Genomic DNA, 26,053 nt, shown 5'->3' with positions numbered 1-26,053 from the left:
TATTTAGGAATCCAGGTGAACAAATAGCAGCTTTGGTTTTTTTGGCTTTTACTTCAACTTGTTTTGTCCCATCCAGATATTATATATAGAAAGAAAGAAAGATAGTTGCAAGTAATGTAATCAAAAGAGAGCAAGAAAGAGTTACGAATAAAAGAGGCAGAAAAAAAATGCAGAACAATTTAGATGTAAGCTTAAAGTTGTTTTGGAAGTTAATGAACAAGTATATTTGTGTAGAATGCCAGGTTAACTATGATAGGATATACAAATGCTGTTAGAAAGGTTATGGTAATTTAAGGTCTGTTGCAAGGGATGAGTGAATGTCATAAAAGCAAAAATGATAGTTCACAAGTGTACTTTTTCCGCTGTTATATTTTTATTTATATGGCTGCCCAACTCACTGTAACTCTAGGTGGCTTACAACACTAAAATTTCATAAATTAAGAAACCATAACCCACCCACCCCCTTCCCCACCCCAGCAGCAGCAGATACACAGTCAGATCGGCCACTTAATCAGTCTATATCCCCCTGTGGTCCCTAGGCTTGCTGACAGAATAATCTCCTCAGGGCCTTCCAAATCAAATATCAATGTGGAGGCCAATCTTATCTCCAAGGGGATTGAATTTCAAATGGAGGGAGCCACCACAGAGAAGGCTCTTTTCCTTGGTCCCACTAGACCCGTGATGGCGAACCTATGGCACATGTGCCAGAGGTGGCACGCAGTGCCCTTTCTGATGGCACGTGAGCCGTCACCCCAGTTCAGCTCTGCTGCGCATGTGCGCACACCTCCCGGCAGCCAGCTGGTCTTCGGGTCTCTGCCACACATGCTCAAGGGGCAGGGCATGTGCTCAGGGGCCAGGGCTGGGGCACATGTTGTGGGTGTGTGTGCATCCACGGGGGGGGGGCAGGGAGCATGCAGGATGCACATGCGTGTGTGTGTGTGCGGGGAGTGCTCGCACATTGCATTTTGGGGGTTTGGATGCGCACGCGCATTTGAGCACACTGATGTGCTTTGGGCATTCAGTCCGGAAAAGGTTAGCCATCACTGCGCTACACGTACTTCCTTAATAGATGGGAACATACCTTGTCTTTCAGTTCTAAATGGGTAGATGTAACTAGAAAGAGGCAGTCCTTCAAATAGCCAGCAGGTGAGGTTATGTATATAACTTTGCAATTATATGCAAGTAAGTGACCAGTGTGGAAAAAATAGTATTACCGATAGTTTGATCACATAGAAAATGATTAAGAATTAAATTACACAACAAATATATGAAGAAACAGTGAATGATTTAATAGGAATGGGAAGAACAAGGAAGTCATAGTTGAATAATATTGATGAGATCCTCAAAAAGTCAGAAAAAAAAGTTTAAAGAAAAATGAAGCAGTGTATGTCCATGATAGAAGCAAAAATGATTTGGAAGAATAAAAAGATACGAAGAGTTATAGTGAATGGTGTAAAAATTTTAGCTAGTTTCTTTTTATTATTTTTTTAAGATTGTTAGTTCTTACTTTTTCAAGGTTGCTTAGAAGGCATAAGTATGTGTGATATATACACAGAAAGCTCTTCAGTTGTTACTGAATATTAAGGTTTGTTAAATGTTTTGTTTAAATTAAGCTCTGATATTAAATAGGTGATATCTGTAGATGCAAATTATCATCCGACATCCAGCAAAGTAAACCTGTTTTTGTGTCCCCAATATATTCTGAAATTATGAATCCCTTAGATGTGATTAGTTATGTGGGAAGTATTTTCAAAGAAAATACAATTTGTAACTATTGAGAATACTGTATTGCAGATCCTGAATTGTAGTGGGTGTTGGATTAACTGCTCTTCAAACTCCATTACAGTTTTTTAAAATTTAAATTTATGTTGGGAATGTGCAAAAATGGAAAATATGTTTAGTTCCAAACCTGAAAGAAACGCATTGTGTTTTGGGATTATACTGAATTGTTTTAAATTGGCTGTAGTTTGGCAGAAGTGAAACTATTTCAGCTAGAAAAAAATAGAGAACTTATCAAATGGGTAGGAGAAGCCTAATAATGCATATTGTCAGTCTCTCCCATCCTTCACCACATGGTCTGTGAGTCCTTTCTTTCCTACCTTTCCTTAGCCAATGCTTTTCACTGCCCACAATTAATTAGATTTTTCCTGCTTTCGTTTCCTAAAATACTTCAGCTTCATACATGTGCATTTCTGTCTCCCTGAAACTAGCTTTTTAATGCACAGAACACTTAGCATGTCCCTAAATTTTGCGTGGAGTGTACAATTGGATCTGTAAGAAAAGATACTACAAAGTTAACTTAGATGCCCAAGAGTGGGTGTCGCCTTGTACCTTGTACCGGTTTGCACACCTAGAGCCAAAAATGAAGTGGAAATTGCTGCCAAGATTGTAAAATAAGCAGACATAATTTACATCATGTGATTCCTTGTATTGTCCAAAGACAGAAAGGATTCATAAGAAGCTAGCCTAAAGGCTTAACTGCAAATTTGTTTTGTAATATATTGTTGTAGAATGCTTACTATACTTAATATAGTATTCATAGTAGTTTTTCTGCTCTTCTTCCTAAAAAACTGCAAAGCATTGTCACCTTGAAGTTAAAATCTGGTCTGTCCCCTGTTTTGTTACGTTTTCATTGCTTTTTAAAGAAGCAGTAGCAGAAAGTGCCTCTTGACAGAGTCTTATTTGGCAATTCTGTTAAATCCAATTTCTATTCTAAAATTGAGTACTAAAGAAAAGCATTGGATACTCTCTCTCTCTCTCTCTCTCTCTGTGTGTGTGTGTGTGTTTGTGTGTTTTAAGCTTGGCCTTACAAATAGCCACACCTGGGATCAGGGATCAGGGATTTCTGAGTGAGTAAATTGCCAAATCTGCATGTACGTGCCATCCTGTAAATTGGGAAAAACCAGGTAATTAATAGCAGCGATATGTAAATCAGAACTAAAGCAAATAGCTTTTCTTCCTTGGAAAAGCTCACACGATTAAATATATAAGTTGCAAGATAAGATTTGGTACTGTTGAGATGACTGTATTTAAAGAATGCTGCTTAGTTTGATCCATTATTCAAGTATGAATGGTACTTCTTGAATAACTTACTGCTGATTGTTTTGGGGGTTATCAGAACAGTCTAGAACAGTAGTATAATACCCCACATGCATTATCATCCATATGATAATACTTGCTTATGTGCAGTGGTGGGTTTCAAATTTTTTTTACTACTGGTTCTCTGGGTGTGGCTTGGTGGGCATAGCATGGCTTGATGGGCATGGCAGGGGAAGGATACTGTAAAATCTCCATTCCCACCCCACCCCAGGGGAAGGTTAATGCAAAATCCCCATTTCCTTCCGATCAGCTGGGACTCAGGAGGCAGAGAATAGATGGGGGCGGGGCCAGTCAGAGGTGGTATTTACCGGTTCTCCGAACTACTCAAAATTTCCGCTACCGGTTCTCCAGAACTGGTCAGAACCTGCTGAAACCCACCTCTGCTTATGTGCATACGTTCTAAAGCAGCTTTCAGTTGTCATGAACTTTTCTGACCAAAAAGGTGCTGTGTGTGCAAACAAACTGCTATCTGTTCCTGTGATAAAGCAGGATGCAAGTTAAACGATTACTTGACCTTAGTATCTCTTCCTAGCAAGTAACTGCATCCAAACTCTCTAATAGTATGAATGTCTATTGCTCTTTGACCTGATGGGAGTGTGCCCCGTATTTTCTTAGTTATACATGGCTTGTTTAAATTTAATACTAAAGAATATTCTGACCATTGTTTTTTTGGTGAGTGCGTCTGATTTAATTTTTTTTCTCAAAGGTAACAGCTAGAAAGGAGGAGTGGTTTTTTATATATACAAGTAGTCCTCAATTTACGACCATAATTGAGGCCAAAATTTCTGGTGAGGAGTAAGACAGTTGTTAAGAGAGTTTTGCTCCATTTTACGACTTTTCCACAGTTGCTAAGTGAATCACTGCAGTTACTAAGCTAGTAACATGGTTGTTAAGCGAATCTGGCTTCCACATTGACTTTGTTTGACAGAAGGTTGCAAAAAGTGATCACATGGCCCTGGGACATTGCAACTGTATAGATATTATATATGTCAGTATCAGTTCTGGTGTTTATTGCCTGTTATAGAAGCAGTATGATCAACCAATCATTACAACTTCGTACACTTTACAACAATACAGATAGTCCTCAACTTACAACAGTTTGAAACACAACAGCATTGAAAAAAGTGACCTGTGACCGTTTTTCACACTTACGGCTGTTATAGCATTCCCATGGTCATGTGTTCATTCAGATGCTTGACAAATGACACATATTTATGACGGTTGTAGTGTCTGGGGTCATGTGATCACCTTTCGCAAGGAAAGTTAATGGGGAAGTCAGATTCACTTAACAACTGTGCAAGAAAGGCCATAAAACGGGGCAAAACTCACTTAATAAATGTCTTGCTTAGCAACAGAATTTTGGGCTCAATTGGTACATCAAGGATTGCCTGTATATGGTGCTTGAGAGAAGAAATGATACAGGTTATATCTGACTCTTTATACATAGAACACAATAGGTGTGTCTGTAGAGATTCTCAGTCATCCAGGTCATGGTTGTCCCAAAGGTGCTTTTTCAGGAGGCAACTGGACTTTCTGGTTTTTTTCTTTTGAAGACATTTCGCTTCTTATCGAAGAAGTTTCTTCAGCTCTGACAGGATAGTGGGGAATGGAAGGATTTATATTCCTTGCAGACAGCTGGTCATTGCATCCTTTTAGAGGGTCATTGAAGCACTTGGAAGTTTATCCGTGTCTTCGGGGTCACCTGAGTAGGGCTCCTGGTTCCTGTAGTCTACAATCTTTTCTCTGGAAATCCAGAGGAAATCCTCTGGAACTGTGGGAGTAGGAATGGATTTCCAGAGGAAAAATTGCAGACTACAGGAACCAGGAGCACTACTCAGGTGACCCTGAGGACACAAATAAACCTCCAAGTGCTTCAATGACATTCTAAAAGGATGCAAATAGAAACTTTCACTAGTGGTTCTGAAATGGTGATAGCTCAAAGAATAGTCATGAGTCCTCCTATTGTAAACTGCACAGCTAGGAGGTACTTTGGAGGAACATATAATCTGTGTACTGAATTACACTCCAGATGGACATAGCAGAAAGAACTATTTTTTCTTTTGAAGTTTCACTTTTCATCAAGAAATTTCTTCAGCTCTGACAGGATAGAGGGGAATGGAAGGATTTATATTCCTTGCAGACAGCTGGTCATTTTGGTTAATTTTATGCCCGTATTTCATTTTGTATTATTTTTTATTGAACCATTTTCATTCAATTTGATAGAATAGAAAATGGTTTTTTTTCTTAAAGGAAGAAAGAAGTCTGATCAAAATTTTCACTGAATAGGTTATAGGAATTTCTCATTTATTTGTCTCTATATAACTACAAGGTTTGTAAGCCACCTCAATCAAAGCTGTCTAAGCAGCGTGCATTTGTAAATCATATTAAAACAGTTATAATCAACAATATAAATAAAATTCTCTGTTTCATTATACAATCATCTTTCTAATATCTGGAATAGTCTAGCTTTTTTTGTTTCAATTGACCCTAGGGGAAGATATTGGGAAGAAAATCATCCCATGTGGTTTTTCAGATGAGGATGGAAGAAAAAAGCAGAGAAGGTGCAGAATAATGGAGAGAAATATAACAGAATTGAAGGAATGAAAAAAAAATCAGAAATCTCTTTTGCAGGTGCAGTAAGCATTCAGGAAGCTCAACCAGCATTTCTGGCTCAGTATTAATTGAAATGTTCCTGAACTCCTTAACAGATTAGTATATTTTAAAATCAATTACCCATCATTAAATAAGCAACTCAAGTGTATATCATTCTAAGATTACTTTGAATGGAATTCATTCTTTTTGAGAGATTTAGGTTTTGGATAAACTTTTGATGTTTGCTTCACATTATTTTGGAGTGATTATTATCAAGGGGAAATGAGTTTTTAGAAATCAAGCTGCCTGGAGCAACTTCACTGAATGAGGGTAAAGTTAAATTGGGCTACTTTTTGTTTTACGAAAATATATTGCACTCTTGAGAATTCCAGATGTTCATTGATTCTCTCATAGTACCTTTCTAATAGAAAACCAGCATGCATTTTACTGGATGAAACCTAATTACCAAATGCTTTCAGGTTTTGTATTTCTTGTTTGAAAGAATGCATCAGAGGGTCCTTCAGTAATTATTCTCTTACCTATCTATTCTCTTCAAGTGGGGCTGTACACCCCATGGAGATCAGGCCATAGCCTAGAAGTATCTCAAACAGCTGAAACGTATTTCGGAATTATATGATTGAAGATGAAGAAGTGTCAAGGGGTGAAGATTTCTCTCAAACTGCATGTTGTTTTTCCCTATTGTGCAAACATTCACACTCCAGTGATAAGAGTGTGAGACTGTTGCATCAGTGGTTCAAGGATTCTAATACCTGTGTGGCTTGGCTTTTTATGGGGGAACTTTAGCTTTATTCATGAAAAAAAGTCATAATGTCTTTTCATTGAACTAAAATGCAGTCTGATTTTCGTATATTTCAGATTTTCATATATAACATTTAGATTCATTTTTAGTAAGTGGTGGATAACGTCGACTATTTTCAGGGGTCTTTTTCATTTGGAATTTTCTTGACCACTTTAAAGTGATTTCTGGACCCATATTTCCAGAGAGAGAGATTTATAAACATCTTGCTTTCCATTGTTATTTACTCTCAGATTTTCAAAGATTTTTCGCATGTACTCCGAATTTTCATTATATTGACTGTGTGGGAGTAGCTTAAACATTTGGCATACAATTTGTATCCTCTATTTCTTTGGATAAAGATGCAAAAGCATTCAGTTGTTAGATTGTTCTGGCAATCAAACTGAGCTATTTTGCACATCGCCATGTTTAACCAATATTTTGGAATCTGGGTAAATCAGAATGTGAACAGCTAAGCTACATGAATCACACAGGGAGATCCCCCCCCCCCCACATCCTGATGGTGACACTTATCTACGTTTTCTGGGTTTTGTATTGTTTCTGACAAATTTCATTATTTAAATTGTACTGCTTGATGTATTTCAGCGGAATATTTGTATGATGGTGTATCCTGCTTTGAGTTCTTTGGGACTGCAGCAGAATATAAGTTGGAGAAAATACATAAGTTTGCAAGCAAGCAAACAAATAAATCAATGACTTGGCAGTAATGTGGCATGCTAACAGTCATTCTGAACAATAGCACTTTGACTCCAAGTGTTTTTAGCACGTTGCTAATTAGGTGTGAAGTGATCAAAGGTTCTTAGCATCCCAGTAAGTGAATCACATTCTGCTTTTCTACTAATGTAGTTTATTTACCTTGATTGGTAGTCAGCTAACAGTACAGATTAATTTGGACTCATTAGTGGTGAAAAAAAGATTCATAGAGAGGAAAAAAAAAGGCTACAAATTCACATTTGGAAGGTACTTTTTTCTTGTGCTATAGCAAAAATTAGCAAGCCTTTCTTCCCCATAGAAGAGGCACACACACATTCAGTATGTAATTGGTTTAGAACAAAAATATCACAACACAGATAGGATTGTTGGAAATACAAATGGTGTGTCAAATTTTCTGCCCTGTCAATAATACATAGTTAGAGAAACACTGTGTTGGATAATTTTCTCTGTCATCCCATTATTATTGAATGATTTCAGAGAAACAAACAGCATGGTGTTATTGTGCATGAAAATACAGTATGATTCTGCCACCAGGGTGTAGATTTTCCCATAAATCTAATAATGGGAGAAATAACACACCCATTCCTTTTTTGCATCTTATATTAGAATTAGAGTGGACCAGTATATGCTTATTCCTTATATACTTAGTTTCAGGTTCCAATCTCGGTATCTGGTTGTCTTATTGAGCAGGAAGAAGCCTGAACTCCTACTTTCCCATCCTGCTTACTTTTATTTAAGAAAAGGTATAGCGTAAAACACTTGGAGTCAGAATTTAAATCTTAAGGACTAATACCAATAGCTTTTTAGAGATATAGAAAGATTACATAGGGATAAATTAATTCATGTTTAGTCAATTAACAATATGGATAGCCACCACAGTGCTCAGATTTTTGCTGACTTTTATGGAATTTCATTCCCCAACTCATTAATTAAATTAATTTACATATAATGGAGAAATTTTAGTTAGTTGCCTGGAGGTGATCCTTAGTTGTCATGAGATGAAAAATGTAGGCGTCGTTGAATCATATTTGACTCCAAATGTCTGTATAGAGAAATCCTTAGCAATAATACATAAGATATTTTCAATTTCCTAGTCTGGCATACAGCTTTGAGATTTCCTGATGGTCTCCTATCTATGTCCTGACCAAGTCGGCTCCAGTTCAGCTCATTTTTCAGTATGGTTAAGGTCAGCTTCCAACCCATTGTGATATAGAAGAGTCCATGTAATCACTAGGAATCAATCTTGAGCTTGAGTTGAAAAATGGAGGGATTGTCAAAATCAAATGCTTTCTGTTAAGAATAATGTATTTTAACTTGGTTCTAGTTTTTAAAAACTGCATTCATCTTTGTGGGAATATTTGAGCTGCCATATTTCAGTGTCATAGAGGATTGAAGGTTTTAGTTTTCACCTCTGGAGATTGGGGTGTGGAGAATGGTTAAAGAATGAGAGAGGAGTGCTGAAGATTTGGTAGAGGTAACTATATTTAAAAAGTAACCTAGAACAGTATCCTCCAATTCTACAATTCCAAATATGTATGTCCCAAATTGTACAGAGTGGTATTTATGGGAATTGTAGCACAGCATATCAGGATGGTGCTACAAGAAAAGGAAGTAAATTTACACTTGATGTGTATCTCCTTACATCGAAATGTCAGTGGAGAATAAGGTGTTATGAATAGCCAGCTAGTATTCACCTCTCTGTAGCCTCCCTTGCTAGTTTAAATGTCAAATTGTGTCTGCTTTTATAGTTTCTCTCTGGCATGGACAGAGACATAATTAGGAGATTCCATCCACCTTTGCCTTTCTATATAGAGAAAAAGTTTGTTCTTTTAAAAGATCCAGGTGAAACTCCAGGGACTCAAAGCAAACCCTGAGCTGGGAAAGCAAACAGATGTAACATCTCTTCAGCAGCTCTGATAAATGGAATTACTCCAAGAAGCCAGGAGAGAAAGAAGCAGGACTTTACTTCAAGGTTTAAGATCTCTCTAAGGAATATGAAGAGAGCCAGTTTGGTTTATTTATTTTTTTTTTTTTGATTTATATGCCGCCCTTCTCCGGAGACTCAGGGCGGCTTACAATGCGCTAAGCAATAGCCTTCATTCTTTTGTATATTTATACAAAGTCAGCTTATTGCCTCCACAACTGGGTCCTCAATTTACTTACCTTAGAAAGGATGGAAGGCTGAGTCAACCCTGAGCCTGGCGAGATTCAAACCTGCAGTAATTGCAGGCAGCTGTTCTTAATTTGTTAAAGCACCAGGCTAGAAACCAGGTGAATTCCAGTCCCACCTTAGGCACAAAGCCAGCTGAATGACCTTGGGTCTGTAATACCTTCCAGACCTTGGGGGAGGCAATGGCAAACCATTTCTGAAAAACCTTGCCAAGAAAACTGCAGCCACCAAGAGTCAAAAACTGATCAGAAAAGCAAAGAAAAAAAGAAGGAAAAAAGGAAAAAAGGAAAAAAGTAAGAAAGAAAAAGAGAAGAATGAATAAGTAACTGCTTTAGCGAGACACTGTATTAAGTTTATTATTTCTTTTATCTCTGTGTTCTCTCCTACTCCTATTTCTTTGCACATTCTGCATAATTTCAGACTGTATTCAAGACATTACTTTTCTCTTTATTCATTTGCTGGAAGCTGATAGATAACTTGGAAACCATCTCTCTCAAGATTGCTAATACTGGGCCATCACTCTATATGCATGAATCTTTATAAACTGAGTTGCATCTATCTATCTATCTATCTATCTATCTATCTATCTATCTATCTATCTATCTATCATCTATCTATCTATCTATCTTTGAGTTATTTTTAAAAAGTGTGATTTTTGTTTTGCAAGATTGATTTATCTCTTTTAACAAGGAGAAAGGTTGAAACTACTAATAATATGCTGTTAGACTATATGGCTAAGTGTCTATACAAGTTGTGGCAACCCCATCTGTCTAGACCGGGGCTAGTGGGAGGAGACTAAGTGAGGCATCCCCTTGAAAGTGGCAGAGTAACTATGAAGCAGTTATACCAGGGCTGTAAGTAGAGCCAGGGTAGAGCCAGGACAAGAGATAAATATGTTTAAAATACTGCCACTGAGTCTTGCCTTCTATAAGTATAACCAAGGCTGCCAATCAGGGATTGGTGTCTGTCTGTCTGTCTGTCTGTCTATTAAACCTATATGTCGTTCATTTCACCAAAGGCAACTAGGCAGCTTAAAATCAAGATGTTGGGGTTGGAGCCCATTCCTGCTTGTCTGTACTGAATTTGCTGTTGTCTTTCCAGCTCTCACCTTGTTGCAGCTTCCTGTTGCTCTGGTTCATGGATGCTGTATAGGTAGTCCTCGACTTACAACAATTCATTTAGTGACCATTCAAAGTTATTGAATAAAGTGAGTTATGTCCATTTTTCACACAACCGTTGCAGCATCCCCATAGTCATGTGATTACATTTCAGACACTTGGCAACTGACTCATATTTATGACGGTAGCAGTGGCCCGAGGTCATGGGATCACCTTTTGCAACCTTCTGACAAGCAAAGTCAATGGGGACGTCAGATTCACTTAACAACTGTATTACTAATTTAACAGCTGCAGTGACTCGCTTAACAACTGTGGCAAGAAAAGTCGTAAAATGAGGCAAGACTCAACTGTTTCACTTAGCAACACAAATTGTTGTGTTGGTTCAATTGAGCCAACAATTTGGCTCAATTGTGGTCGTAAGTCAAGGACTACCTGTAGTGCATCCTCACTGAAATTCCTTCCGTATCATCAATGACACTTCTGAATGAGAACCACACTAGTAATAAACTCTGCTCCTTGTATTTTATCTACTGTATAAGTTCACCTGAAAAGGTAATGTCTTGATATTGTTTGTGCTGTGTAGCCATCCTGCGAAGAGTAGAACGGTGTGCTAGTTTGGCAGTCCTTTAGAAATCCAACAGTCCATTCAGAAGACCTTTGCTCTTTGTTAATGTCAGGAATGAGCCTGTGAGTGACAGAAAGCGGCAGAGCTTAATGGAAGTAAGGGGAAAATATGGGTATTATTGAGAACCTAGTGGAATTTGACATAGCTCCTGTTATAGAATCAAGCAAGTTTTACCCACAATATCCAGGAACTTAATATTTACTCTATGTATTCCAGTCATAACTTTATCATCTGTAGAAATAGTTTTGTGGACTGCCTATATTCCACAACCAAATTTCATGTGTCTTCCTCTACTACCTTTAGAATTTCAAATATAATTTAGAACCTCTTCAATTAAATGCACAAGTAAAAATATATTCCATATTACTTTTTCAATATGAGTATGATGCTGCTGGGGGATATTACCTGGAGTCTTGCCTCAACATGCTTGTACTGCTCATTTCAGCCTTCCTTCTCCATCTGGCCCAAGTCTGTCAGTCTTGGCTCTTTGAATGATGTGCTAAGCAATGGTTTGCTTAGTCATGGCTGAGTTTACAAAACATGCTAATATGTAAAGTATTATTTATATAACTCAGTAGCCAAGTTCATGTATCCCATAGCATGCCAGAATCAAAGAAATCAGTTTATGGCTTAATGAGTTGTGTGAATTCAGTCAGTGATAGGCATACAGTGATGACAACATATTAATGTGAGTAATAAAATAAAAAGTATTTTGTAGCTGTAGCTCTTTATCAGTTTTCCATCTCTTGTTTGGGACAAATACAACTCTAGAGTTATGTCGTTCATTAACATCCCAGAAAAGTTTGGAGTTGTGAGTACTCCCTGGCTTTGGGATTTTGTGAGGTCAAGGCCTTTGTCACACTGAAAAAGTTTAACCCTCCTTGGTTACTACTGTCACACATTTGGAGTCTGGAATTCACTGCCTGGAATATACAGGTAGTCCTCTGGTTATGACTGCTTGTTCAGTGATCTTTCAAAGTTATGGCACTGAATAAGGGGGACAGAGTTCCAGGTATTGCAGTGCCTCCGTGGTCAAGAGACCATAATCCAGGCTGTTGGTGCTGGGGTCATGTTTACAATAGTTTAGTAAGATATGGTCACATGAGGGTGATTTCTGATGTTTCCTGCCAGGATTTTACAAGCAAAATTAGTGGGAAGCTGGCAGAGGTGGTAGCGGAAATTTTGAGTAGTTTGGAGAACCGGTAAATACCATCTCTGACTGGCCCCGCCCCCATCTATTCTCTGCCTCCCGAGTCCCAGCTGATCAGGAGGAAATGAGGATTTTGCAGTAACCTTCCCCTGGAGTGGGGTAGGAATGGAGATTTTACAGTATCCTTCCCCTGCCATGCCCACCAAGCCATGCCACGCCCACCAAGCACATCCACAGAACTGGTAGTAAAATTTTTTGAAACCCACCACTGGAAGCTGGTAAGAAATCACTTCCACTTGCACTACATTTTTGCCTGCTCTGTTGTGCCTGCCGGTGGTCCCTTCTGCCCCTGCAGCACCCACACACCTGCCTGCACTAGAGTATCTCTGTCCATGCCCACTCTACTATGGCACCTGGACACTCACCAATCTGCTTGCCTGGGACTCCCACCTCCCATTCAACTGCCTGCGCAGTCCTGAAATTACAGCAGCATCCAGGATTGTGGGATCGCCTTTGCTAGGCAATGTGGTCATATGGCATTGTGCTTCATGACCGCACTTCTCAGCAACAGAAATTCCAGTCTCGATTGCTGTCATAACCTGAGGATTTACCTGCATTTCTATCTTATCCTTTAGGGTCTTTTCTCAGTGTCGTTTGTCACTCGGTAACTTCCACCTGGAGCTCCTGTAGTGACACAAAACACAGCTTTATGTGAAAGAAGTGAGTTGTTCACATGTTTTCTCTTTGTATCTTCTTATCATTGAAAATTTTGAGTTTGAGTGAACTTATGTAGTTGCTTTTTGAAAGTTTTCATACATGGTTTTCAATCTGTTTGTATTTTTAATGTAAGCTGGCCAGAGTCATTTTGTAGTAAGTAGAATATAAATTTGTGAAGTAAAGGAAATAACATCTTTTTTCCTCCTTTTCTGAAATGAGTATAACCGTTTCAGTAATTGGAGCATGATCCAGCTGGTGGGATCCTTTACTGGCCCTACCATTTCTACATAGAAGAAATGATTTGAGAACCAAATCATTTGGTTCCAGTTTGGTCTAGTGATGAAGGTACTGGAGTAGGAAAATTGGGTTCTATTTTTGCTTTAGGCAGGGAAACCAACTTTGGGTGGCTTTGGGCCGGTCATTTTCTCATAGCCCTAGGAAGAAGGCAATGTTCTGCTCCAGCTACGGACCCCAAAAAACGCAGCACACACAAAGTCCGTACAAACCTTAATTTACTAATTAAAGACTACTAATGAGCTTTCTTAGTAGTTGTTTGAACACAAGTACAATAAATCAGTCTTTTCTGAACAAGGGCTGTTAATTTAACTTCATTAACAGCCAGCAAGAATTCAAAGAATAATAACTCAGTTCTGAGGCACAGTATTTCAGATAACCATAATCTTACTGTGGTTGACAGAATGCCCAGAAGCAATTTGCAGGGAAACTGATAAGAAAGAAACAAGAGCCAAATCAAACATTTTCTGTAATCAAGACGTGAAGAAATTTGAACGAAATTGTTTCCTGCAAATTGCATCAGTCGTCGTCCTTCCTTAAATAAGCTAGGGGAGTGGACAATTAGCCCCAAGCCTTACTCTCGAGGAGACCTCCTCCTGAGGAGCCACTCCTGCCTTTTCGTAGCTCTGCACGCTCGTGCATCGAGAAGAGGCTCCTCCTCTTTTTCCTCTTCACTTATGGGAGCTTCTGGAGGTTCTGAAGGCCCTGGCTGAATCCCCGCCTCTGGCACCACATCTTCTCCAGCCTCCTCATTGTCCGACTCGAGTGGCAACTACACAGGCTGCTGGCGCAGCACCACACCAGCCTCCTCGCTGTCGGAATCAGTTACTAACTGCACAGGCCGCTGACAGGCCACAACAAGCAGTAATAAACCTTGTCTAGAAAAGCATATAGACTTGTTCAGGTTGTCACTAGGAATAAAGTCTGACTCAAATGCAAAAAAAAGAAGTTTGCTAATTATTAGTTGTTCAACTCTGTTCAGTTTTATGGAGAAAGTACTCAAATGGTTGCTTTGTGGTATGAAAACCTCTGATAAACCTTCCCCGCTTTTTTCATTATTCCAGTTGATTTTGCATGATTCATTATAAAATTTTCAGACATCTGCCTTTGTCCTTATGGGTTTCTCTGAGCCTTTTTTAATTCAAGGATTTTATCCAGTGAAGTCAAAATCCTGTCTTAGTGGCATTGTTTCTATAGAAAGCATGAGGACACGTATTCAGTATTGTACGAAATCTTGGTGAAAATTTGAAGTGGTAAAGCAGAGGGGGAAAGGTTTTGAGCATTTACCATTATAATTTTAACTAAATTTTAAATGGATTAAATGTGATTTCCAATGTCCTAGAAACTCTTTGGTGAGTTTTGATGATTCTTTTTTTTAAATAATCCAGTTAAATTCACTTCAGGAAAAAAAGGAATATTTTTTAAAAAACTACTCATTTGCATAGAAGTGCTGAATGAAAGAATGCTGTTGCACTGAAGATTTTTTTTAAAACCCTCTTCACCTGTGATACTGAATAGTTTGGCTTTCACAAAAAGTCCTCAAAGAAGAAATATTGCCTGAAGGCCTACAGTATTTAGATTACAAAGACCTGGCATATATCTTCCCTCACCCCTTTTAAATCCAGAAACATATTTGTGGGAGCAATGACCTATTGGGAAGCTGCTGCTTTTTCTGATAAACGCTATTCCCTTGTCTCATTCTCCACTTCCTCTTTCTTATCTTGTTTTCATCATCGGCCACGTCATTTCTTTCTATAGGGCCTGAACTGTCATTTTTTTCCCCCCTCTTCATTTTTAAAAAAGTTTTCTACTATTCTGTAAATATATATGTTGAGTATTTATTTACTTCCTCAATTTATATAGCTGTTCATTGTAGATACTTTTACGTGACTAGATGACTTAGAATAAAACAGATCAAAATACATAACATAAAACAAAAATAAAAGCACACAGCAGCTGCTACATGAGTCCTCTGCAGCGGAGTTATGATCTGACTATCATCCATATATTTATATCTAACCCACATCCAGGCTCCCAGGCTTGAGCACAATGGCAAGTTTTCAGGGTCTTATGAAAGACTAACGGGGACAAGACCAATCTAATCTCCAAAGAAATGATGTTCCAAAGGGGCACACTTTTAAAGCTTAAAATAAGGTGGATGGTTTCTTTATACTAATTTTTTAGTGCAAGTAGGTTCAGGAGTTAGTTTTCTGATAGCTGATGGGTTTACTGAGAAATACATAAAATAATATTAAAATGTTGATTCTGTTAGAATTCCTATAATATTCAAGTCTCTTCCTCCACAAGGGAGCTAAATGTTTATCTGTTTCACATTATTTTTGTAATCCACATTTTACAAGAGCAACTTTTTTAGACTTGCTCACTTCTATTCAGTGATTATGAGTTAGAGGAAAAGTGATAGAGTTGTTCTAAGTTTTTGCAGTTCTTTGAAAATATCTCTTTAACTCTGCATTTTGAAGTGTTGAATTGTACAAATGTTATGTTAATTATTTCCTAACTGGTTTGGAGCTTTCGAGCATTCAGTGCAGTCTTTTCCTTTTCCTTTTTTATTGTTAATGATGGCAAATAAACTTAATCTCCTAGAGAATTGTAAATCGCTTATACTCATTATTCAGTAGTGATATCAACCTGTGGTTTCTTATTAAAGTCAGATCTTGCCCCTCTTTAAATATTAGTGTTATATTGGCCTCTTTCCAGCTGTCCGGCACTTTCCCCCTTGATAAAATTCATAGTGTTTTGTTCATCCTAAAAACATTTATAATAAGAACCTGATGATCCATATGGTCCAAGCACCTTTCCAGGTTTATTTTTTTTTATAGCTTTAGACATTTTCCTTAGATAGATCTATTCACAATTGTTTCTGTTCCTCTGTAATCTTCGATAGATTGTGTTTATTTAGAATTTCATCTATTTTCTTCAGAGAGATGTCCCTTCCTTTCGTAATCTATGTGGAAACAAACTCTTTAGTGATTTCTGTACAAAGGTGCTTTTTCAAGACTTCGCTGCTTCTTCTAAGAAACTTCTTCGGTTTAAGAAGCTTCTTTGATGAGAAGCGAAACATCTTCAAGGAAAAACAAAGTCTAGTTACCTTTTGAAAAAGAACCTTTGGGATAACCATGACCTAGATGAATGAGAATCTCCATAGACATTTATTTCTGTAAAGTTTTCTTTGTGCTTGTAAGGAGAAAGTATCCAGTGTAACTATTCTTCTTTAACCCATTGCCATTCCCTCCCCCCCTTTTGCTGTTTTTTTCTTTTTTACTGGAAGAAGGAATGAGAGTGTTATGTGTAGCTTTGTGATTTTCTGAGTACTTCATGTGTGTCATGGGATGGCTGTCAAATCTGTTTGTTTTCTAAATGGCTACCTTACTTTTTAAGATAAAAATTAAGATCTTATATGTTGGAAAAATATTAGTTTTAGTTGGAAGGTGGGAATGGCAGAGGATTTTTATTTCTGTGTTTGTACTTCTGTTTTTGGAATGGTCAACTTAAAATCAGGGTCATTTGTTTTCGGGTAAAGACAGAAACTTATCTAACTGTGGAAGAACAAATATCATGTGAGATAAGCTGGATGCAGCTGATTATTTTGCTCTTCTGTTCTTGTTTCTCCTGTCTTTTTTTCCCCTCTTGCCAGGAGGTTTTATATTGTTGCCTATATTTGCAAAAATACACACATTAAAAAAAATGGTCTCTGTGTTTAGAAGACCAAAGAGCAAACCAAACCAAAAAAAAAAAAAAAAAAGTGTGTGTGTGTGTGGGGAAGGCCAGAGTAAGAAGCTATGGATTGAAAGCTGCCAGCAGTTACCCCAACTGAAACAAAAGTAAAAAAGAGATAATAAAATTAGCTTGCTTGTATATATATCAAAAATTTGCTTATATATATGTACACAATCAATGTTAAATAATCTAATTTACAGAATAGCTCTAAAATACCGAACCCATGTCTCCTGTGGAATGGGAATTTGGCAAATTATATAAAACATTTTATGACAGATAAATTATCATAAAGCGTTTTATGAAGTAATAAAAATGTCATGAAACATTTCTAGTGGTCGACTACTGATGTTTGACTGCGCTATACAGTTCAATATGGGCTATTTTCAAGGCAGATCTTTTTCTGAATATTTCCCTGAATTTTTTTAATGAACTTTTCCAGTGAATGCAACATATTAGAAGCTCGGATATTGTTGAAAGCACTGAGGAATCTGGTAGGAAAATATCTCTAAAATGATGATACAAAGGATCCACAATGGGCATACTTAAAAAAAAGGCATTTTGTAACTCCTCTCCACCAACTGCATCTCTTTGCCCTGCATCTTAGCTGCTTCTTTTTTCTTACAGCATCTGATAATTAAACACATTTTAAAATAAATTTGTTAATGTTTTAAGGCTTCACAAAATTCTTTATTTTGATTACGAATGCTAGCATGACCATCTCTGAAGTGGAAAATGCAGTTGAAGTCTGGTTGGGCATCAGATTGCCTGTAGGTCTGAAAAATAGAACAATAATAGGTTATTTATAATGGAGCCATTTGTTAAAAGATTATGTAATGTGGAAAAACAATCAGATTAGTCCTTTTTTTCAGGTAATTTACATAGAGGTTTGCAGACAGAATAGATAAAGCAGCATGTGTTTCCAAATTATATCAAATTTCTCTTATGATTTTATGTAAAAATGCCCTACACCTCATTTTTCAGGATACTCAGTTCTGTAGCAGTACTACCCAAGTGCTAAAAGGTATCTGGAAGTGGGTCTGAAAATGTTTAAAAAAAAATCACTTTGTGTGCACTGACCAGGTGGGAGAGAAATATTGCACAGCAGAATTTTGTATTCTGATCTTGGGGGTGGAACTTGGAGCTGCAAAATGCTGGCGGGAGTTTGCATGCAGCTTTCTGACTACATACGAGCATAAATATGAATATGTAAATACACTCCTTGTGGCCTACAGTGAAACTCGAAAAATTAGAATATCGTGCAAAAGTTCATTTATTTCACTAATGCAACTTAAAAGGTGAAACTAATATATGAGATAGACTCATTACATGCAAAGCGAGATAGTTCAAGCCTTGATTTGTCATAATTTTGATGATTATGGCTTACAGCTCATGAAAACCCCAAATTCACAATCTCAGAAAATTAGAATATTACATGAAATCAATAAAACAAGGATTGTACATAGAACAATATCGGACCTCTGAAAAGTATAAGCATGCATATGTACTCAGTACTTGGTTTGAGCCCCTTTTGCATCAATTACTGCCTCAATGCGGCGTGGCATGGATGCTATCAGCCTGTGGCACTGCTGAGGTGTTATGGAAGACCAGGATGCTTCAATAGCGGCCTTCAGCTCTTCTGCATTGTTCGGTCTCATGTCTCTCATCTTTTCTCTTGGCAATGCCCCATAGATCCCCTATGGGGTTTAGGTCAGGCGAGTTTGCTGGCCAATCAAGCACAGTAATCCCATGGTCATTGAATCAGGTTTTGGTACTTTTGGCAGTGTGGGCAGTCCTGCTGGAAAATGAAGTCAGCATCCCCATAAAGCTCATCTGCGGAAGGAAGCATGAAGTGCTCCAAAATCTCCTGGTAGACGGCTGCGTTGACCCTGGACTTAATGAAGCACAGTGGACCAACACCAGCAGATGACATGGCTCCCCAAATCAACACAGACTGTGGAAACTTCACACTGGACTTCAAGCATCTTGCAGTGTGTGCCTCTCCATTCTTCCTCCAGACTCTGGGTCCTTGGTTTCCAATGAGATGCAAAAGTTACTCTCATCAGAAAAGTGGACTTTGGACCACTGAGCAACAGACCAGTTCTTTTTTTCTTTAGCCCAGGTAAGACGCTTCTGACATTGTTTGTTGTTCAGGAGCAGCTTGACGAGGAATACGACATTTGAAGCCCATGTCCAGGATCTGTCTGTGTGTGGTGGCTCTTGATGCACTGACTCCAGCCTCTGTCCACTCCTTGTGAAAGTCCCCAACACTTTTGAATGGCCTTTTCCTGACAATCCTCTCCAGGCTGTGGTCATCCCTGCTGCTTGTGCACCTTTTTCTTCCACACTTTTCCCTTCCACATAACTTTCTATTAATGTGTTTTGATACAGCACTTTGGGAACATCCAACTTCTTTTGCAATTACCTTTTGAGGCTTTCCCTCCTTATGGAGGGTGTCAATGATGGTTTTCTGCACAACTGTCAGGTCAGCAATCTTTCCCATGATTGTGATTCCTACTGAACCAGACTGAGAGACCATTTAAAGGCTCAGGAACCCTTTGCAAGTGTTATGGCTTAATTAGCTGATTAGAGTGGGACACTTTGAGCCTAGAATATTGAACCTTTTCACAATAAACTAATTTTCTGAGATTGTGAATTTGGGGTTTTCATGAGCTGTAAGCCATAATCATCAAAAGTATGACAAATCAAGGCTTGAACTATCTCGCTTTGCATGTAATGAGTCTATCTCATATATTAGTTTCACCTTTTAAGTTGCATTACTGAAATAAATGAACTTTTGCACGAAATTCTAATTTTTCGAGTTTCACCTGTATGTTTTTCTAAAATATTAGAGTTCAAATGTTGCTGCTTAGGCCAGTTATCTCTCTGAGGCAGTTGTCTATAGAGAGTAGATCATCTAACCTATGTTAATGATAATTATTTTACAACCTGCTACTTAAATATGACATAGAAGCAGAAAGGAAAATAGTGATCATTAATCGACCCATTTCTTGATCATTTCTTGGGCTGCCCAGGATGGAATAATAGATTTCTAGTTGAAGCGGGGGGGGGGGGGGGGAGCCAGGTTCCCTAAATGCTATCAACCATTTTTACCTATTACAGGTAATCCTTGATTTATGACCACAATGGAGCTCAAAATTTCTGTTGCTAAGCAAGGCAGTTGTGATGTGAATTGTGCCGCTTTTTATGACTTTTTTTTGCCACAGTTGTTAAATGAATCACTGCAGCTGTTAAGTGAACCATGCAGTTAAGTGAATCTGGCTTCCCCCATTGATTTTGCTTGTTGGAAGCCAATGGATTACAAATAGGGATCACATGACCCTAGGACCGTACAGCTGTCATAAATACATGCCAGTTGACAGGCACCAAAATTTTGATCATGTGACCATGGGGACTGCAACAGTCGTAAATGTGGAAACCATAAGTTACTTTTTTCAGTGCTGTTGTAACTTCAAACGGTCACTAAACAAATGGCTGTAAATTGAGGATTTACTTACAGTAGTCTGGAGTAACAGTGTAATGATATTTTCAGGATAATTTGCAATAGGGCCAAAATTCCTTTGTGTAAAAGCTTGTTTTGCTGTCTTTTTCCAAAACTGGTTTTACAGCATACAAAAAACTTCTCCAAATTCTTGTAGTAGAGCTGGTTACAAACAAATAAATTAAGCAATGAAATTTCAAAGATGAAGTTTACCGTACAATATAATGATTATACATTTTGAGTTTGCAATCATTTGCATACTTATCTGGGAATAAATATTAACTGAATGTAAATTGACACGCATACAATGTTTTGTGAATACAGCGATCCAGTTTCTTTTAGATGCTAATTCTTGTGCTATAGTGAGATTAACTGCTGCAACTATTTTTAAGCTGATTTGTGTAAGGGTTCAAATGTCAATTCTCTCCCGAAAGCGAGAAGCCCTGTTTGTGAAATGCCAGAATTGCTCTGAGTCCGTCCAGTATATAAAAATTTTAAAATAAAATGAAATGAAACTCTAAATAAAAAGGATCTTGACGATTAAAAGTCCAATATGCAGTAACCAAAGTTGATTACATTAAATTAGACAAATCAAGGTATGAGTTAAAATAAAATTTTGTATGATTAATGTTCAATAGATAAAAACCATCTTGGATGAAATTTTTTAAGAAGGAAACAAGTCTTTCTATGGTATTTTTAGTTAACTGATAATTTTTTAAGGAATTTCGAAACATTTTGGTGCACCTTAAGTCATTCTGTTATGTCACAAACTCTGCAACAAATATTAACAAACCGGAATATTCTGCCATATTATCCTTCAGTATTTCAGAACTTCAGAATTTCCATCCCAAGTTTGGAACTGAATCTTCTCAAGCACTTACGAAGGTGGCCCTTGAGGACTAGCAAGATGGCAAGTCTCATTAGTTTAATATAGACTTTTTAAATTGTAAAGGTGATCAGATGGGAAGAACAGTACCATGACTTTGCCCTCTAGCTTCAGAAATTTAATTCACTGCTTTTATCTCATGAATGTGAAACGTATTATTACATTTTGTGGTTCCAGTTCTCGTGAATAAATATTTGATTCAAAGCAGGATAGGATGCTTGAGAGGGTGAGCTCCAGAAGAGTATACTTTGCACTTCATAAAGGTAAAGATTCCCCTCGCACATATGTGCTAGTCGTTCCCAACTCTAGGGGATGGTGCTCATCTCCATTTCAAAGCCGAAGAGCCAGCGCTGTCAGAACATGTTTCCGTGGTCATGTGGCCAGCATGACTAAATGCCAAAGGCACATGGAACACTGTTACCTTCCCACCAAAGATGGTCCCTATTTTTCTACTTGCATTTTTTATGTGCTTTCAAACTACTAGGTTGGCAGAAGCTGGGAGAAGTAACGGGAGCTCACCCTATTACGTGGCACTAGGGATTCGAACCGCTGAACTGCCAACCTTTCAATCAACAAGCTCAGCATCTCTTAGCCACTGAACCACTGCGTCCCTTGCACTTCATAGCAGTTGTCAATGATGTTCAGATTCATTTCAGTTTTTGCAAAGGCTTTTAAAGCTCTTCAAACTTTTAGCTTTGGGTATCACAGAAGCTGCTCTTGTTTGCCTTGTATAAGGCCATTGTTAAGATCTTGGGGATTGATTTAATTCTGTTTTGGCTCGTAGGCATACTTTTCTCCCATAACTAGGTCCTCTGGAGCTCAGAAATATGTCAAGGCCATCTCTCACAGTGCTGTTTCCTCTTATTAAAATCCATCTTGCATTTTCACCACTGTTTCCTTTTTTATTGTTGTTGCTTGCTGGTTAGTATATTTTATATTTTGTACTCATTACTCTTTGGGGATCTGGCGAGGATGGTAGAGGACAGGAAGGCCTGGAGGAACGTTGTCCATGGGGTCGCAATGGATCAGACACGACTTCGCAACTAATAACAACAACAACTCCTCTTTGGGGAGGACTTTCATACTGTAGCAGAGTGGTGGAATAATTTTGTATTTTAAAAATACTTTGGTAATTTTAGAAAACCAAATTCAGTTGAAATCTTTTGTGATTCGATGCAAAACCAGTTTCTGCTTATTTAATTATGTAAGATTTATATCACTCCTTTCTTTGTGAATTCAAGGCAGTATATCTAGCTTTTCTTTAGCCACAAAACCAGAATAAATTAAGCTTTCTGTTCTGCTTCTCCAGACTATGTGGTACCCTCCATTTTTATTGCACTTCAAGTTTTATAATCCACAGTTAAAATGACCAATAATTACAGACTCTATGAAGTGTAATCTAAAACACTTGGAGAGTGTAAAGTGGTTTGCTCCTGTTGTACTTCTTTGGTGTTGAGACCTCTTGAAGAACAGTAATTCAAATTAAGTATCTGTGTAAAGAAAGTACAAGAGGCAAACTACTTGTTGTATCTCTGATTAATGAGGCCCTGTCCCAGTGTCAGCTCCTCCTGTTAAAGCAATTGAACAAGTAGTTGAACTAGGTTTTTAGGCTAAGGGTTATTCTCAATTTTTCGTTGCCTTACCAGGAGCTGCACTGCCAAAGAAGTAGGACTAGGGAAAAGAAGTAGTGAGTGTGACCAGAATAAAATACTAAATTTAAATTTAATTAAACTTTAATCAAGATCATCTAATATGGTTATTTAATTATTTTCTTGCTGTGCCATTTTTAAAAGAGATTTTAGTTGCAACTCTGGGAGAAATTCTGTGTATTGTACTAAAAACTGTGGACTCCATATGTTATCCGAACATGTATGTGACAGTGCTTAACCAACTTTAGCTGATCTCAAAAAGTTAAGCAGGTTCAAACTTGGATATTACTAGAATGGAAGACCACCAGGCCATGGTATGCATTCCAGGTGTAAAAGAAAGCTAACTCTGCTCCTGAATTTATGATAGTTTACTTTTCATCTTAACCTGTCATTTTTTAATTTTTATTACTGGCACAGAAAGGCGTGCTTTCGCAAAAGAGCTTAGATTTGCAAGAGCCACTGCTGTCTTCATAAAGCTGCTTGTATTATTGAGTGAATTGAACAAGTTGCTGATGAAAAAGTTCTCGTAGATTTGCAGAAAGCTTAAATGGATGGAGCAATGTCTCTGAGTTATTCAGAAACTGCAATATTTCAAGGAGGAAGTTGATATTGGCACATGAAGCACTTTGTTTACATTCCACAACTTCTCCTTTGAAGGATTTTATGAGCATCGATCACATCTTAGTAAACTGTAGGAGAGATTGTAGTTGTGGTGGCATGCAGGTGTCCATCCATCTACCCATCTAGCTGTCTACCCATCTACCTACCTACCTACACTACTGACCGACCGACCGACCTACCTACCTATCTACCGTGTTTCACCGAAAATAAGACCCTGTCTTATATTTTTTTGAACCTTGAAATAAGCACTTGGCCTTATTTTCGGGGAGGTCTTATTAATCTGGGGTGCATGATGGGGTTCCTCTTGCTTTCTTACCTGATTTCCAGCTCTGTCTCCCTAACCTAACCAGAGAAAATGGCAGGGACCGGCTCTGCATGCATTTAAATATTTTCAGGGAGGGCTTATTTTCAGGGGATGTCTTATTTTTGGGGAAACGGTATCTACCTACCTACCTAGTACCCACCTACCTGCATTCAGAATCTCTGAAAAAAATACGCTGAGCCATCTGCTTGAATGTTTCCCCCTTATCAATATTTCATTGAAATTTGTTTCTAGCTTTATGTTAGTTATACTACTAGAATCAAAATTCTAGTAGTATGTAGTATAATGCTACAGTATGTGCATCTTTGAGTTTAGCTTTTTACTCATTTGTCCCCAAAGTTACTAGCCCTGTTTTTGGAGTATCAAAAGATTCTAGTGTTTTTGTTATCTGGAATTATCTTCCAGTTAGCTTTTGGATGACTTGATGAGTTGAACTCTGCCCATTATTTCCATTTTGGATATGGGCTTGTTTCTTCTTTCCATCCAAAAAGTAAGAACTGCAGGGTGTGCTCACCAGCTTACTTAGTTTGAGTGATAATATGACGAGGGAAAGTTGATATCAGTCTTCTTCCCTCCCCACTGTGGTTATCCTCTTTGCAGGCAAATGATGCTAGACTTCCTTACATCGCTTAATTAACCAGGCAGTTCTGATCCATTCCTTTGGCACCATCTGTTCGCTAAAGAATGCTGAGAAGAAGGTGAAGGAAATGGTACATGATTATATAATAATGGTTGTCATTGAACAAATGATGCTTAATTGGTCATTTGTGATTGTTTAGTCAAAACATTTCTTAAAAACACACATAGACAATAATTGTGATTTAAAATTTGCGAACCTTTTTGAAATTTCAATATTTCTGCATAAATATGACCTAAAATGTGATTTGTTCTCTACACAAATCCTAAAGCAAGATAAAGAGAATTTAAAAAAAAGAGTCCAAAACATTACATCTGTCAATTTTTTATTAAGAAAAATGTGTGGCAAAAGTACATGAACTTTTAACCACCACTGTCTTGTAGGTGGGTATGTGTGTGTGTGTCTCTCTGTGCATGTATGTAACACCCATCAGTAATGTGAACGAAACCAAATGTTCATCAGAGAATCAGCTTACTATCGGAGCGACTAGGACTCATTTGTTAATAGCTTTTACAAATAATCTTATTAAGGATTTAGTCAAGTGTAAAATCTTTCTATGCACTTGAAAAGTGCATTGATGTATACATACAGATGTATTGTAACAAAGATACAATCTATAGGTGGTTCTCGAGTTACAATAGTTCATTTAGTGACCATTCAAAGTTACAACAGCACTGAAAAAAGTGACATATGACCATTTTTCGCAGTTGTGACCTTTGAAGCATCCTCATGATCATGTGATCAAAATTCAGATTCTTGACAACTGGTTCATATTTACGTATTTCATTGTTGTGTCCCAAGATCATGTGATCCTCTTTTGCAACTTAGGTTACTAACTCAGCAACTGCAGTGATTCACTTAACAACTGTGACAAGAAATATCGTAAAATGGGACAAGGCTCACTTAACAACAAAAATGTTGGGCTCAATTGTGGTCATAAGTCGAGGACTACCTGTATAAGGAACTGCAGCAGCTGATTTCTTCACAGTAAAATACCTTAATCCTTGATCATTTCAGCAAGGGGACATAGCCAGTCCTAACTCCATTATCCTTTTTTGATAGAGGATTTTTGAAAATTATATGGTCCCATATTTTTAGGTGTTTACTTACAGTACATAATGAAAAATGTAAGTCCATGAGTGGTACCTTTTTTTGGATAAATAGATATCCAACTAAAAATATTAATTATGTCATTAATATTAATCATCTTTTATATATCTGTATATCCAGTGACTTTGCTGAAAGGCAGAACTGGAAGATCTATGAAATCTTGTAGACAAATAGTTACTTTCATTTAAAAAGGATAATAATTCTGAAGGCTATTTGAGTATACTTTGGCTACTGCTTGGTTGCAGTTCATTCTGTAGATTTGGGCTTTATTTTGACAGAATTAAGGAAACATTGA

The 26,053-nt window shown here is 37.7% G+C and overlaps 1 protein-coding gene across 1 annotated transcript in view; it reads left to right on the top strand.

Moving 5' to 3' along the window:
- The window catches only part of PCGF3 (polycomb group ring finger 3), a 53,502-nt gene that overhangs the window by 5,474 nt on the left and 21,975 nt on the right, over positions 1-26,053 (top strand). The window lies entirely within an intron of this gene.

Source organism: Pituophis catenifer, unplaced genomic scaffold (genome assembly GCF_029215685.1).
Source record: "Pituophis catenifer annectens isolate HBS135680 unplaced genomic scaffold, rPitCat1.0.hap2 SCAF_2, whole genome shotgun sequence".
Classification (NCBI taxonomy): Eukaryota; Metazoa; Chordata; class Lepidosauria; order Squamata; family Colubridae; genus Pituophis; species Pituophis catenifer.
This window is presented reverse-complemented; position numbering and strand designations above follow the sequence as displayed.